Below are 17322 nucleotides of genomic sequence, written 5' to 3'. Positions count from 1 at the left end.
CTTGTTCTTACTTTCTCTGTTTTTCATTTTCTATGTTATGTGCTTATCTATGTTTGTGTCTTCATTACATGATCATTAGTAGTTAGTAACTCTGTCTTAAAGTTATGAATGTCCTATGAATCCATCACCTCTCTTAAAATAAAAACTGTTTTAATTCAAAAGAACAAGAAGTACATGAGTTTTGAATTTATCCTTGAACTTAGTTTAATTATATTGATGTGGTGACAATGCTTCTTGTTTTCTGAATGAATGCTTGAACAGTGCATATGTCTTTTGAAGTTGTTGTTTAAGAATGTTAAATATATTAGCTCTTAAAAGAATGATGACTAGGAGACATGTTATTTGATAATCTGAAAAATCATAAAAATGATTCTTGAAGCAAGAAAAAGCAGCAAAGAACAAAGCTTGCAGAAAAAAAAAGAAGAAAAAAATAGGCGAAAAAAAAATTAGAAAAAAAATAGAAAGAAAAAGAAAAAGCAAGCAGAAAAAGCCAATAACCCTTAAAACCAAAAGGCAAGGGCAAATAAAAAGGATCCCAAGGCTTTGAGCATCAGTGGATAGGAGGGCCTAAAGGAATAAAATCCTGGTCTAAGCGGCTAAACCAAGCTGTCCCTAACCATGTGCTTGTGGCGTGTAGGTGTCAAGTGAAAACTTGAGACTGAGCGGTTAAAGTCAAGGTCCAAAGCAAAAAAAGAGTGTGCTTAAGAACCCTGGACACCTCTAATTGGGGACTTTAGCAAAGCTGAGTCACAATCTGAAAAGGTTCACCCAATTATGTGTCTGTGGCATTTATGTATCCGGTGGTAATACTGGAAAACAAAGTGCTTAGGGCCACGGCCAAGACTCATAAAGAAGCTGTGTTCAAGAATCATCATACTGAACTAAGAGAGTCAATAACACTATTCGAAATCTGAAGTTCCTATAGATGCCAATCATTCTGAACCTCAATGGATAAAGTGAGATGCCAAAACTATTCAAGAGGCAAAAAGCTATAAGTCCCGCTCATATGATTGAAGCTCTGTTTCATTGATAGTTTGGAATTTATAGTATATTCTATTATTTTTATCCTATTTTGATTTTCAGTTGCTTGGGGACAAGCAACAATTTAAGTTTGGCGTTGTGATGAGCGGATAATTTATACGCTTTTTGACATTGTTTTTAGTATGTTTTTAGTAGGATCTAGTTACTTTTAGGGATGATTTTAAAGAGATTTTGTGTTAAATTCACATTTCTGGACTTTACTATGAGTTTGTGTGTTTTTCTGTGATTTCAGGTATTTTCTGGCTGAAATTGAGGGACTTGAGCAGAAATCAGATTCAGAGGTTGAAAAAGGACTGCTGATGCTGTTGGATTCTGACCTCCCTGCACTCAAAGAGGATTTTCTGGAGCTACAGAACTTGAAATGGCGCGCTTCCAATTGCGTTGGAAAGTAGACATCCAGGGCTTTCCAGCAATATATAATAGTCCATACTTTGGCCAAGAATTGACGACGTAAAATGGCGTTCAACGCCAGCCTTCTGCCCAAATCTAGCGTCCAGCGCCAGAAAAGGATCCAAAACCAGAGTTGAACGCCCAAACTGGCACAGAAACTGGCGTTCAACTCCACAAATGGCCTCTGCACGTGTAACACTCAAGCCCAAGCCCAAGCACGCACCAAGTGGGCCCCGGAAGTGGATTTGTACATCAATTACTTACTCATGTAAACCCTAGTAGCTAGTTTATTATAAATAGGACCTCTTACTATTGTATTTGACATCTTTGGACGCCTGGTTCTTAGATCAGAGGGGCTGGCCATCTCGGCCATGCCTGGACCTTCACTTATGTATTTTCAAACGGTAGAGTTTCTACACTCCATAGATTAAGGTGTGGAGCTCTGCTGTTCCTCAAAGATTAATGCAAAGTACTACTGTTTTCTATTCAATTCTTCTTATTTCGCTTCTAAGATATCCATTCGCACCCAAGAACGTGATGAAGGTGATGATTATGTGTGACGCTCATCATCCTTCTCCCTTACGAACGCGTGCCTGACAAACACTTCCGTTCTACATGAATTAAGCTAGAATGAGTATCTCTTAGATCTCCTAACCAGAATCTTCGTGGCGTAAGCTAGAATGATGGCGACATTCAAGAGAATCCGGAAGGTCTAAACCTTGTCTGTGGTATTCTGTGTAGGATTCAATGATTGAATGACTGTGACGAGCTTCAAACTCGCGAGTGTTGGGCGTTAGTGACAGACGCAAAAGGAGGGTGAATCCTATTCCAGCATGATCGAGAACCGACAGATGAATAGCCGTGCCGTGACAGGGTGCGTGAGCATATGATTCACTGAGAGGAGGGGATGTAGCCACTGACAACGGTGATGCCCTTGCATACAGCCAGCCATGGAAAGGAGTGAGACTGATTGGATGAAGATAGCAGGAAAGCAGAGGTTCAGAGGAACGAAAAGCATCTTCATTCGCTTATCTGAAATCCCTGCCAATGAATCTACATAAGTATCTCTATCCCTTTTATTGTTTATTTTAATCTAATAAAGTATCATGTTTAAATCCGCCTGACTGAGATTTACAAGGTGACCATAGCTTGCTTCAAGCCAACAATCTCTGTGGGATCGACCCTTACTCGCGTAAGGTTTATTACTTGGACGACCCAGTACACTTGCTGGTTAGTTGAACGGAGTTGTGTCCACACATAGTAAAGAGCCATAATAATGATTCCATACAATAACAAAGAGTACTACATTAATGTGATCACAATTTCGTCCACCAGCGTCCCAGTCAAATCTCACGTATCGCATATCCTCTTCAGCCTTTTGGTAATCGTCAGGCTTATCTGACTTAGGCTGAAGCTGGAGGATATCCTCAATAGCTTCCTCAGTGACTAAAATCTGTTTCTCTCTGAGGTGCTCTGCATCCAGGGAAGTCTTGAAATAGTTACAGTAAAAATTTCTGACCCAGGATGCATTGACCTCTGTCAAGTTCCTTTTCAAGAAGAACTAGCCTCTTTATTTTATCTGTTCGAAAGTGTACTGGGTGAGTTCTTCTGAAGTTTTAAAAGTTCTTTCCAGGTAGAGGTTCCTGGAAGTGGCAAACACGGGATACTTTAGCTCACAGTATCTGTTTACAAATTTGACTTGATCTGTGGCAGTGAGGAGCTGGTCGGCCTTTTCCTGCTGGGTAAAGTTCTTTTCCCGCCAGGAATTGTCGTGAAGGATATCCAGGATAGAGGTAGAAGATTCTCCTCTTTTCCGTTTGCCTGTAGTTGCCTTGCCTTTTCCCTTACTTTTGGGATCAAACATCCTGAAAAACAGAAGTAGCAGGATATAATTGAAGAACTAAAGCAGGAAAACAGGTAGGCAAGTAGGGTTTTGTCAATGTAAGCATAAAGGCAAAAGAGCAATAGGAGCATGAAATGAGGTAAATATGTGTATATTTTGGATTGAATTCGAGTTAAAAGTCTGAGAGTAAAAATCACAATCCAAAATGTAATAGAAGTGGAATTCAAGTTAATTAGAAAAAATAGTAATCATGCCTTGAGTTAGAAAGTTAAAGTGGTTAGGTAAAAACCAAAAAGAGAAGTTAGAAAGCTAAACTGGTTAGGAGTTAAAAAGGAAGTTAAAGTGAGTGGCATGAGAATGGTTTTCCTAGTAAACAATAAATTCTCAAACTTGAAGAACAATTAACTCATATTTAAGCAAGGATTGCAGTTTATTGATGATAATTCCTATAGATAAAGTAAGTGTAAAATGAGAATGAAATCATCAATAAGCAATTTATTACTCAGGAAACCAAAAGGAATAAGAATGCTAGCCCGTGCATTCATGAATTGGTTTGGTTGTAGCCAAGTAATGCAAAATACTAAATTTTCAAACCAATACATGAATGGGGGTAGATTAAACCATAAATTTGCAGAAAATTGGGCAGCATTCTCGCTAAAATTGGATGTTCCTGGGTAGTAAACAGCAGGAAAAATCAGTTCATATGAAATTAAATAGTACTGAAAAGATTAACAAATAACAAGAACATTAAAAAACATTTTAATAGCAACATCAAATATGAAGAACAACATATGAACAGCGCATCATCACATCAAATTCAGAATTGCGAATCAGATAAAAACAGGTAGCAGGAACGGTGCAATTATCAGGCCTAAATCCACTAACCACATCCTAGCTACCTAACCACCTAAAATCCACTACAATCATGCAGGACTCAGTGTTTGGTGGAACCTGGTGCGCAGAGGAATAAATGTATGGATCAGGGAGATGGTAGGAATATGGTGGTGGTGTTGGTGACGCGGCGGCGATGGGTGGCGGCGCGGCGGTGGTTCGAGGTAGGGGCAGGGGCGGTTTGGGGGTTGTGGGTGGTTAAGGGTTAAGGAGAAGAGGTGAGGGGGGATTGGGTGGCATGGTGGCTGGTGGGTGGTTCTGGGTGGGGATGGTGGCGGTTCGGTGGCAGCTCGGTGGTGGCTGTGGGGGTCGTGGAGGAGAATCGGGGAAGGAGGAAGAAAGGAGAAGGGGGGAAAGAAAAAGAAGGGGGGCGTCAGCGGTGTGGTGCGGCGGTGGGTGTGGTTCGGCCCGGCGGTCGGAGCTGGGCGGCCAGGAGTGGTGGTGGTTGGGGGATGGAAGAAGAGAGGTTGCAGAGGGGGTGGGGGTTTTTAGGTGACGCGAAATGGGTAGGGTTTCGCGTGAATGGGGTTAGTATTTTTGAATCCACACGAACGCATGGGGCACGCGATCACGTGATTTTGGCGAAAAGGGGAGTGACGCGGTCGCGTTGTTGACGAGATCGCGTGAATTAGGTAAAAGGTAAGGGATACGACCACAACCCATGGCTTAATTACTCACAGCCTTGCCATTGAAGGAATCATTCATCATTGGAGTAGAGAGTATGACGTGTAATCCAGAAGAAGAAGCATCTCTAAAGCCTTAACTACTGCTAATTACTATCTCTAAGTTTGATTGTTAATGCTTATTTATGTGCCTACAACAAACAACAACTATCCTTCTATTCGCCTGACTAAGATCTGCAGGATAACCACAGATTGCTCAATCCAAAAATCCTCATGGGATTCGACCCTCACTCACTTGAGATATTATTTGGACGACCCGTTGTACTTGCTAGTTCAGTTGTGTGAGTTTAAATTTCGTGTACTGATTTGTTAGAGGATTTCAGTGAACTTTGAGTTGTTGATGCATTCTATGATTACAGGTAGCATTCGGGTAAGATTTGGAGAGTTCAAAAAGAAGGGGAATGACGGAGGAAAATCGTTGGTTAGGAATTTTCACAACAATAATCTTGTCGAAGTATAGATCCAAATCAACAATCAACTCTCAACCAAAGTTTACTTTGTTTGTCACAAGTGCAAACCAATAAAAACCAAGAGTATTTAAACTTCGGGTCGTCTCTCAAGGAATTGCAGGGAAGTGTGCATGTTATTGGTTATGAGGTATTTTTGGGGTTTTGGAATGATGAGCAAGAAATGTAAATTGAACTAAGACAATTAATCAACATAGAAAACCTTGGCTAGGGATGAGAATTAGAAGTCCTATCCTCATTATCATCCTCCAATGTGATGGTAATTGTCTATTGTCCTCACCTAGTTAACCTCTAATAATTGAAGAAAAGTCAAGTGGGGATAATTGGCTATAGTCCACAGGTCATAATCAAATCCTAGGGAATGACTAGCTTTAGTGGAATTCAAGCCAACTAGCAACCTTCATTTACCAATTAACATTAGGCTTTGACAATTCAAGAGTCTCTAATTACTCAATCCCAAAGCCAAAAGTGCTAAAATCTACTCTAAAATCCAACCAAGCATTTTATCAAATACTTAGAAGGCATAAAAGAAAAGCATGGTAAAAGTGCAATAATAACAAAATCTAAGGCTACAACTGCAAGATAACAATAATAACAAATCAAATAAACATCAATAACTTAAAAACATCAAATTGTATTAAATGAAAATTAAAATAAAAAAGAGTTCATAAAATCAAAAATAACAAAATAAAGGAAACAACAAGTAAATCTAAAAGAGCAAAGATGTAGCAACAAAAAATTGCAAGAAAAACTAAATCAAGACAAGAATTAAAACATAAATCTAAGATGAATTTAATCTAATCTACCCTAGAATTTGGCCTTAAATAGCTTCAGAAATGAGTTAGATTGGACTTTGGCAGGTCCAGAAATCGCCCCTAGCATCTTTTCATTAATAGTCACGTGATTGCATTCATGTGTATGCATGCTTGACCATGCGTATGCATGGATATAAAAATGCAATCGTGTGTACGCATGAAAGCTTATGCGTACGCATGGCTATAAAATACTCCAAACTTCATTTCTTCATGAATTCTTCACTTTTGCATGCTTTCTCCTCACTCCTTCAATCCATACTTTCGTTGGAAACCTGAAATCACTTCATCAAACACATCAAGGTATCGAATAGAATTAAAGTGAATTAAAATGAGCAAATTAAGGACCTAAAAAGCATGTTTCAATCTTAAGCACAACTTAGGAAGAATTCACAAAACCATGCTATTTTAGTGAATAAGTGTAGGAAAAGTTGATGAATTCCACCAAATTCAATACAAAATAAACCATAAATTTATGGTTTATCAGGGAACAAGAGAAGACATTACTGCCATTGTGGTGCTAAACGCCCACTTCAATTTTAATTCTGGACAGTTGGCGCTAAACACCACGACTCATCATTTAGCACCAAGGGCCTCGTAAAATGTGCAAAGCTTTCTGGACAGTGGGCGCTAAATGCCCAATCACCGGCGTTTAGCTCTGAGAGCGAAAACAAGGTGGTCTCCACTCGCGCAAACAAATCAATGGAAGGCATATATTTGATTTTGTGAATTAAATAACAATTAGAAAAGGATTTGTTAGGTTTAATTTAAGTTTCAAATCAATTTCAATTAGAACTATAAAAAGGATAGAGATTCACCCTCACCCATCTCTCCTCTCCTAATTTCCCATTTCGCAATTCACACTTTTCTCTCCTAGTTTTTCTCCACACTATGAGCCACTAAACTTCCATTGTTAAGGTTAGGAGCTCTATTTACTTTGATGGATTAATAATTATTTGTTCTTCTACTCTTGATTAATGCAGTGGTCTATGTTTAAGAATTGGTTTCATTTGTCATCTTACGGATTAATGTGTATTGGAAAATAACTGCAATCTAAATTGAATTCTTTTAAATCTTGGAAAAGTTATATCATTAGAATTACAGCTTGAAACCCTTTCTTACATCTCATTAATTATTTGGACTTAATGTGATACGTGACATATAATTGCATCATTTTTGAGTTTTTAGGGTTTGTGTGGCTTATAAATCAGAATTTGAACTTACCGCTCTTGTACAATTGATTGATCAAGGAATTAACAATTGGTTGGATTAGAAGAGATTGAATTGCCTAGAAATAGGAATTCAATCACTTAGGGTTTGTCAAAAACTCAATCTTTGCATGATCAAGGTAGTTGAAATCGAATATTAATCCGAACATTTAAACATCTCCCAATCCTTAACTCCATTCTCATATCATTTTTCTCAATCTTTCACTATTTGCTTTTATTAATTTACTGTCTTTTATGCTATTTGATATTCAAAACTCCCATTTTAACTTGTCTAACTAGAACAATTAAACAATTATCACTTGCTTAGTCCATTAATCCTCGTGGAATCGACACTCACTCACTTGAGTTTATTACTTAGTATGACCCGGTGCACTTGCTAGTAAATTGTGGTTTGAAAAAATCCGCACCACTTCCTATTCAGAATGAGACACATTGCAGAGACCACCTACGAAAACAAAAAACCCAAAATTATTACATATATGGCACAACAAATCATAAGAAAATTATTAATGTTAATATAGGATTACCAAATTTTCAATATATGATTTGGCTTTTAAATATGCAAAGTGCATTCTGGTTGTCTCTATTTGAGATTCATTGTTCAACCTGAATATCGTTTTCCACTCATTAGTGTTGTCATCTTTATAAGTCTTGTTATTTGTGTCCCTGTGATAGCATCTCTCCTTAAGTTCCTCTGGTGTTTCCTTTTGTTTTACCAGAGTTTTGAACTTCTCAAGGAAGCTCAGAGTAGGATGCACCTTTTTTGGTGGAAGACTTTCCTCCTTAGCATATTTCAATGCTGCTGCAATCCTAGTATTCATCACCTCAACCAATTGTTCCAACTCTGGGTTGTCTTGAGATTTTTTCATTTTAGCAGGTGGTTCCCACTCCTAGGTAATTGTAGCTTCATCACTTGATTGACTAAAGGCAAGGCTAAATGATGATACACCAAAGTCATCCTTCAATGCAGCATTAGCAACTATTATTATTTCAGCTTTCAAGTCTTGAGCATATGGATGACTGCATGGTGACACATAAAATAGTTTAAGAATGCAAAGAAAATTTTAAAAAAGAATTTTATTAAGTAGAACAAACACATTAGGAGGAGCTACATGTTGAGCTTCCTTTTGTAGAGCTTCCTCGTGAGCTTCTTGTTCAGGTTGTTGAGGTTGTTCTTCTGTATATTCCTCTGTGGGAGACTTCATAGCAGGTTGTTTAGGTTGTGAAGGACTGTAGGATTACACAAAAAGAATTATGCAGCAAAACTATTAGAAAAAGAATTTAATTAATACTTATGCATTAATAGGTTCTTCTTCCATATATTCCTCTATGGGAGACTGATGTAAGAAAATTTGTCGGTAAAGAATTTCTCAATGAAATCTCATTGCAAGTATAGTTCTAAACCAACCACAATCCTCAATCAAAGTTTAATTTATTTGTCACAAGTACAAACCCTAATAAAATAACTGAAGTATTTAAACCTCAGGTCGTCTTCTCAAGGAATTGCAGTGAGGTATGCGTATTATTGGTTATGGTATCAAAAGGGGAGGTTGATTAATAAAAGGACAAGAAAATAAACCAAGCAAACAATTAAAGAAAGCAATTAATAAAGAGAGACATTCATGGCAAAGATTGAGAACATAAGCTTTCTATCCTAGTCACTAATCATAACAGTGATTAACAAGAATTTATCTTATTTCGTCATCTCCAATGTTGGGAGAAGGTGTAAAGTTATCTTCCATGAGAGAAAGTCAAATAAGACTAGTTAATCTCAATCCAAAAATCCTAATCAACTCACTAATTGAATTAGCAAGAGATTAAAGTCAATGAAAATAATATTAACTAAAAACTCTAGATCACCAATCTAAATTGTGTATTAATGACTCAAGATTGCCCAATTTCTCTTTCCAAGCCAAGAATGCTCAAAAAACTACTCTAACATCCAACTAAATATTTTGTCAAACACTTGGAAGGCATAAAAGGTAAAGCATGGTAAAATTGCAAGGAATCAATGAAATCTACTACTACCCAATACAAGAAATCAACAACAACAACTAAAGGAAGAAAAATTAACATGAAATACCTCAAATTGTATTAAAAGAAATTGAAATTGACAAGAGTTCAACAACATAAAAAGTAACCAAAATGAGAAATTAACAAGAGGAAATAGGAAAATCAAGACAATAGAACAAGAAATTGTAGAGAAGACAAGATGAAAACAGGGAATTAAACCTAGATCTAAGAGAATTTAACCTAAAACTAACTTAATTCTAGAGAGAAAAGGGAGCTTCTCTCTCTAGAAAACTAACTAAAGGCTCATCATAACTAATATAAGTGCCCCCTCTTGTCCAATCTTTAATTCTGCATGAAATAGTCTCTAGAATCAGTTGGATTTGGGCCTGGAAAGCTCAGAAATCGCCCCCAATATTTTCACTTTAATGAGGTCATGTGCGAGCTCTGACGCGTACACATGGGTCACGCGTATGCGTCGCTTGGCGTTTTACTTCTCACGCGTACGCGTCATGTCATGCGTACGTGTCGCCTGGCGACCTCATCTCCACGCGTGTGTGTCTGTCACGCATGCGCGTCGATGAATGCACTCCAAATCCTTATTTTTCCATGAATTCTCCACTTTGCATGCTTTTCTCTTCACTTCTTCCATCCAATACTTGTCTTATGAATCTGAAATCACTCAACAAACACATCAAGGCATCGAATGGAATTAAAGTGGATTAAAATTAGCAAATTAATGGCCTAAAAAGCATGTTTTCACACTTAAGCACAAAATTAGGGAGAGTTACAAAACCATGCTATTTCATTGAATAAATGTGAGAAAAGTTGATAAAATCTCCTAAATTATGCACAAGATAAATCACAAAATTGGGGTTTATCAGAGACTCTGTAACAGGTTGTTGAGTTTGCCTAGGGATTGAGACAGAAGTTTCCGAAAAAAGAGCAAATACTTGAAGTGGAACTCTAATGAAGACAAACAATGAAGAAGTTAATATACAGTAAAGATTCAGGTGCAAATGATTAACTCAATGATTAGAACATTAAAAGTGAATTGGAAAACTCACATGTCCAGTGGTTCATATTGAGAATGTGTTTGTTTTTGAAGAACAATCATTTGTTCTTTAGGATTATTATCGATATCAACAGTTGTGTTGCACATCCTTTCCTTCAATTGGATTTCTTTTTCTATTCTTTCTTCTTGAACAGGGTTTGGTTCATGCAATGTTTCTTCTTATTCTTTGAACCTGTAATGTACTGAAATCATCTCACCACAGCACCTCAAGCATTGAATAAAAACTCAACTTTTGTTGTATGAGAATTTACATAATTGCAGTTTTTTCTTTTTTTCTTGCTTTTTTTTTTTTGAATAAAATCAAGGGTTTTTATTCTAAAAAACAAATATGAAATTAGAATCAAATTATGGTAGCACAAGAAATAAAGAAATGGTAAGAGAAACAAAAATTACATATTATCACTTGGTTGATTTACAGAGCTTCGATAGCTTGTCTATGTTTGAACCACAGAATCATTTTCACTCAACAAATTTACATGTGGACTCTAAAGACAAAATAAACATTATTCAGTAAAACTAGAGTAATTACATCAGGTTTTAGAAAATTTTAGCAAAGAAACAATTTCAGATATTGAATCTTATGTTTGTGAAGAATCATAGTGAGCTTCTGTCCAGTTGATGCCAGGGCATTTTGGCCAGTTTCACTGACCTTTTTCTTTACTATTTTAGGATAGTTTCATGAATTTTCTTAGTAAATAAGCAAGTTTTGGGTGAATATACACTTACATCTTGATTCAAGCAAACATTGTGAACTTTACATGATTTCATGAGAATTATGCATGAATTGAATGATAATATGGATGATGCATGATCTCATGACTTGAAACAAAGCTTTGATGCACCTTGTTTGTTTGATTTCAGGACAAAGGAAGCAAAGAAGAATCACGTTAGCAGCCACGTTAGCTTCACTAACGTGACCACTAACGTGGAATGGGAGCGAGCTTGCAACGTTAATGGTAAAGTTACCACCAATAATGCCTTCGAATGCCATCATAACCCACGTTAGTTACACTAACGTGGGAACTAACGTGGAAGAAAGGGGGAGCTCCAACGTTAGTGGTGAAAGTGAACACCACTAACATTCCAAAATGCCACACTAAGCCACGTTAAGAGCCACGTTAATCCAATTAACGTGGACTCTAACGTGCAGTAAAGAGGAAGTCGCAAGCGTTAGTAACAATCACCTTTGTCACTAATGCTAGACCAAGCTAAATTGCCTACGTTAGTGGTCACGTTAAGACCACTAACGTGAAGGGTAACATGGAGCAATGAATGATAGGCCAACGTTAGTGACACTCACCTTTGTCACTAACGTTGGAGATGGCATATACACCCACGTTAGCGGTCACGTTAATGCCATTAACGTGAAGCACTAACGTAGAAGGAAGGGGCGTTTTGAAGCGTTAGTAACAAAGGTAAGTGTCACTAATGCTCTCGAGCCTTTGCATGCCCACGTTAAAGGCCACGTTAGTTACACTAACATGGACTATTAACGTGGAAGAAAGGGACAAAGAGCAACGTTATTGGTAAAGGTGAGTGCCAATAACGTTTACGAAGGGCTAAGAGGCTACGATAGTGGCTACGTTAGTACCACTAACGTTGAAGTTAACATGGATCAACTAGTTTAGAACATTAGTGACAAAGTTATCATCACTAACACTCTCGAACCCAAGTTTACACTTAACGTTAATGCCACTAACGTCCTAACTAACTTCCCATCATGCCTAACTCACAATTTCTTTGCAAGCAAAGCTGAGCCCACTAAAGACTCTAACTGCTTCAACTAAAGATCAAGGGCCCATATCCAAGACTTGAAGAGCTAACTAGAAGATCAGAAGAGTAGTATATATAGGGATAGTTTTGAATTAAAAAGGGATCTGGAACTTGAGAACTACACTTTGTATATTTTACTTTCTCTGTAACTTCTAGTTTATTTTCAGAATGCATTCTTCTTTATCATCTTCCATTTTCAGAGCTATGAACAACTAAACCCCTTTTCATTGGGTTAGCGATCTCTGTTGTAATTTGATGGATCAATAATAGTTTTCATTATTCTTCTTCTTTCTTTTCTCTTGATTTTACTAGAAAGTATTCGTTCTTCATCCAATTGGTTAGCTATCTTGGAAGAGAAGCTCTCCATAATTTAATCTCCTCGGAACCTTGGAAGAGGAATGAGGAGATCATGCTAGAAATGCTTTCTCATACTGGACCAAATTGGGGTTTGGATGGATATAGTGACATATAATCCTACCAACACTTTGATTTGGGAATGCATGTGGTATAATCTTTACAATGCCATATGAGCTTTTTCACAAACACATAGAATGCATGGTGAAATAATGTATGAAAAGTATTAAATTGAACATGCAAGCAACCCTTTAAAAAGTAATATATAATTGCCAAACAAATTTAGAACAATCCACAAGCATATAGTGAGAAATAATGACTCAAATAAATATCTAACACCAAGTAAAAAGGAAGAAAGTATGAATAATGAAAGTAAAAAGAAAAGAAAAGAAGATAACATAGAAAAATATGAAGAAAAATAGAAAATTAAGGAGTGAAGAAAAAAAAGAAAACCTTGTTAATGAGGGAGAGAAGGAGAGAGTGAGGGTGTAAAAAGTGAGAAGGAAGGAAGAAGGAAGAAGGGAGGGAGAAGAAATAAGGAGGGAAAAGAGAAAATAGGATTTGAGGAGAAAAAGATAAGATAAGTGCCAAATCAGGGAAGCTGTGTGGCGCAATCGACGCAGTCGCGTGGAACACGCGGTCGTGCGACTTGCGCTGATACTGATTGACGCGGTCGCGTCGGTCACGCGGTCGCGTCGGTCACGCGGTCGCGTCGGTCACGCGGTCGCGTGACCTGTTTTATGCCACTGGCGGAGGGCAGCCTTGCACTCGCACAACTCTCTATTCAAAATCATTAATTGCCAAATATTGGGTGACGCGATCGCGTGGGGCATGCGATCGCGTGAGTGGCCATTAGAAGGATATGACGCGGTCGCGTCGGTCACGCGGCCGCGTGGGATGGATTGTGCTTTCAGCACCAATCCAGCACCGCTGATGTGGGCGAAAATTGGCGAGTTAAGAATTGTTATAAGATATGCGTTGCGAGTATAGTCCTCAACCAACCAGAAATCCGCTTATCAATTTAAAAAAGGGTGTCACAGAAATTAAAATTAAAATACTGGGAGTATGAATCCCAGGTCGTCTCTCAACGAGTTGCAGGAAAGTGTGCTATTTTATTAATCGGATGGTTTTCAAAAAAAATTAATTTGAATGACAGGAAATTAAATCAGAGAATTAATGTGATTTAAATAAAAGCCTTGACTGGGAGTAGATTAGTTGGAAGCCCTATTCTTGTTGCAGTACTCTCAAGATTAATTGATAATTGGGGGTTGTTCTGTTTAGTTATCCCTTACTAGGTAAGGGAAAGTCAAACAAGTTGAAATGTTGTTTCTATTCACAAGTCCCAATCCGCTTACTTGGAAGGACTGGCATTAGTGATTAGAGGGCAATCCAATAATAAACCCAATTATAATTTCTCCTTTGAGCATTCCAACTCAAGGGTTCCTTTCAATCAACTCCCCATCAAGTTAGGGAACTACTCACTCATTGTGAATGTGTAACTCATAACATAGGAAAGGGAATTAAAGAAAGACATGATAAATAAAACTCAAAAGAATCAATTAAAAATAAAAATAAAAACTCTTGTATTAATAAATTCTAAAATAATCCAATAGTAGAATTAAGTAAATTAAAGGACATAGAAGAGTAAAGCCAAGTAAATAAACGAACTAGAATGACGAAGTCTTGATGAGGTAATAACTCTTCTCAAAATCCCAATGCAAAAAGCAATAGAAAATAAGAATCCTAAAAACTATGAATGTGTAGAGAGAAAAAAAACCTAGAGGAGAGGAAAACTAGATCTAAAAACTAAAACTATGCGGAATGAATGTTGTTCTTGGTTTCTGCATGTTACCTGGCTCTAGTCTGCTTTTCTGGGCCGAAAACTGGATCAAAATAGGGCCCAAAATCGCCCCCAGCGATTTTGCAGATTATGCAGATCGCGCACGTCATGTGATCGCGTCATTCATGCGGACGCGTCATTCGGCATTTTGCTTCTCCACGCGGATGCATCGTCCACGCCTCCGCGTCACTTATGCTATTCCAATCTGCGTGATCGCGTGAGCCATGCGGCCGCGTCACTGCGATTTCCTCTCTTTCGCACGGTCGCGTGAGTCATGCGGCCGCGTCACTTCTCACTGGTCATCTCCTTAATTTCTTGTGTTCCTTCCATTTTTGCAAGCTTCCTTTCCAATCTCCAATTCATTCGTGCCCTATAAAGCCTGAAACACTTAACACACAGATCACGGCATCGCATGGAATAAAGGAGAATTAAAATACATAATTAAAAGTCTCTAGGAAGCAAGTTTTCAATCATGTAATAAATTTAGGAAGGAAATATAAATGCATGCTAATCATATGAATAAGTGGGTAAAGATCATGGTAAAACCACACAATTAAACACAATATAAACCATAAAATAGTGGTTTATCAACCTCCCCACACTTAAACATTAGCATGTCCTCATGCTTAGTTGAAGGAGATAAAATAAATGAGCAGGAACATGTGAAACTCATGCAATGCAATGCAACCTATATATGTAAATGCAACTATATGATTCTTGTCCACTTGATCAAAAGTAAATAAGCTCTTCAAAACAATTACAAATTAAATTCCACTAATTCAATTCTTATACAGCAAGAACAGCTAAAAATGCAAGAAGACAACTCATGAAAGTAGGGAACATAAAATTTCAAGCATTGAACCCTCACTGAAGATATATGTACACTCTAGTCTCTCTAGTGTATAGGGTAATTACTCTATCCTTCTCTAATCATGCTTTCTAAATTTTTGTTCTTCTCCTAACCAATCAACAATATTTAATATACCAATGCAAACATCATGAGGTCTTTTCAAGGTTGTAATGGGGCCAAGGTAAGGGTAAGGATATATATATGGCTAAGTAAGCTCATAAATTGAATCTTTAATTAACCCAAGCTTTCGCCTAACCTCTATGTATATTCTATATAACTTTAGAATGCATACCTAGCTACCCAGAAATTCCTTTCACATTCCATACTCATGTTTCAACCTTTTATTTTAATTTTATCATACATGCATTGACCTTTGAATTCTTAACTTAACATTGGGGTAATTTTGTCCTCTTATTTATTTATTGAAATTTTTTTTAATTAACATAAAAATAAACATAGCTTATCAATGCACATAGATTTTTAATTCTTATAGTTCCACATGAGTAGATATCCAAATTCTCATTACATTATCATAACACATTCCCTTATTATCTTTTGTTCCCACAATTTCCCATACTTGATTGACTCACACAATTCTATCTTAAGCTAACCAAATATTCAATTTGGGATATATAATTATTTTTCTGCTTAAGGCTAGTAATGTGGTAAAATATAGAACAAATAGGATTTAAAGGCTCAAAGTGGCTAACAAAGATAATTGAAAGGGGCAGGCTTAATTTGGATAAGTGGGCTAAACAAATAATGGCCTCAATCATATGCAAACATATAAATATAATAAACATTGGACATATAGGATGAAACAAAATATAGATTACAATTATAGAGAAGTAAACACACAAGAATAAAATAGTTATGGTTAAATAATGTAACCATTCATAAAGGCTCAAATCTCACAGGTTGTGTTTTCTTTAGCTCAAAAATTATGATCCAAATACAACTTCAAGCAAATTTAACATAAAAATTTTGATTAAAATTAGTGAAATTTTGTTCCAAAGATAGGGTCTTCGAAGAAACCTATTGTCTTTTCAATCAAACAGAACATGCATGCAAATAACCTATTACTATGCAATTTATCCTATTCTACAAAAGAAAAATCTAACTAAATATCCTCATTTATTGGTGTTTAGGAAAGAGAAATTACCTCCGGAAGTCAGGTGCTGACCGACCTCCCCACACTTAAGGCTTTGCACCGTCCTCGGTGCCATCTGTCAGGAACAAAGGTGGGTTGGTAGCAGTATCTCCATCGTCGGGGCCATCGTGGCTCCCTGTACTGGTAAAGGAAGTGGAGTCGGGGGTGTCTGAGTCCTTGAATTTTCCCATAATCAGCTCCTTGAGGTATGTGAATCGGCGCTTGTTACGGTGCTCTCTCATCTTAGCTTTCTGTTCCTGCCAATCCAACCTTGCAAGTATCTGCTGGAGCAGTTGGTCAGTAGTGGATGCTTGTGGTGTTGAAGAAGGAATATCTTCAACTGGTTCAGTAGGCTGGCTGATAGTGGCTGCTGGAAGTCTAAGGTACTTCCCGTTAGGGACATACTGATCATCCCGGAGAAGCATGGCTTTGGTGTCCTCAGCTCTGTAGGAGACTCCGGCGGCTGAGACAAGATCTGAGACCAGGGCGGGGAAAGGTGAGTTGCCCGCAATTTATACGTGTCCCATGGCATTCCAGATATGTCTTGGTAGATTCAAAGGTTGGTCTGTAAGGATGCATCATAGTAGAACGGCCATGTCCGCAGTGAAGGAGGATTCGTGAGTGCTCGGAAAGACGTAATGGGACATGATCTGTGCCCATACGCGAGCCTCCAAGGTAAGTGCTGAAGCCGAAATTCCCTTAGGGCGGGTACGATGGTATCCGTAGATCCATCGGCTGCCAGGTAGTGCGATGACTCTGAGAACGGCGTCCCAGTCGAATTGGTACAGCTGGCGCTTGAGTGCGGCTTCTTGAAAGGCATCCAATCCTTCTGGAACGGGGGGAAGACCTAGAGCTTGTTGAATGGCCTCTTCTGTAATGGGGACTTGCTTCTGACGGACGTAGACAGATTGCAG

Source organism: Arachis ipaensis, chromosome B9 (assembly GCF_059453495.1).
Source record: "Arachis ipaensis isolate K30076 ecotype BB chromosome B9, ASM5945349v1, whole genome shotgun sequence".
Lineage (NCBI taxonomy): Eukaryota > Viridiplantae > Streptophyta > Magnoliopsida > Fabales > Fabaceae > Arachis > Arachis ipaensis.
Note: the sequence above shows the minus strand (reverse complement) of the source record.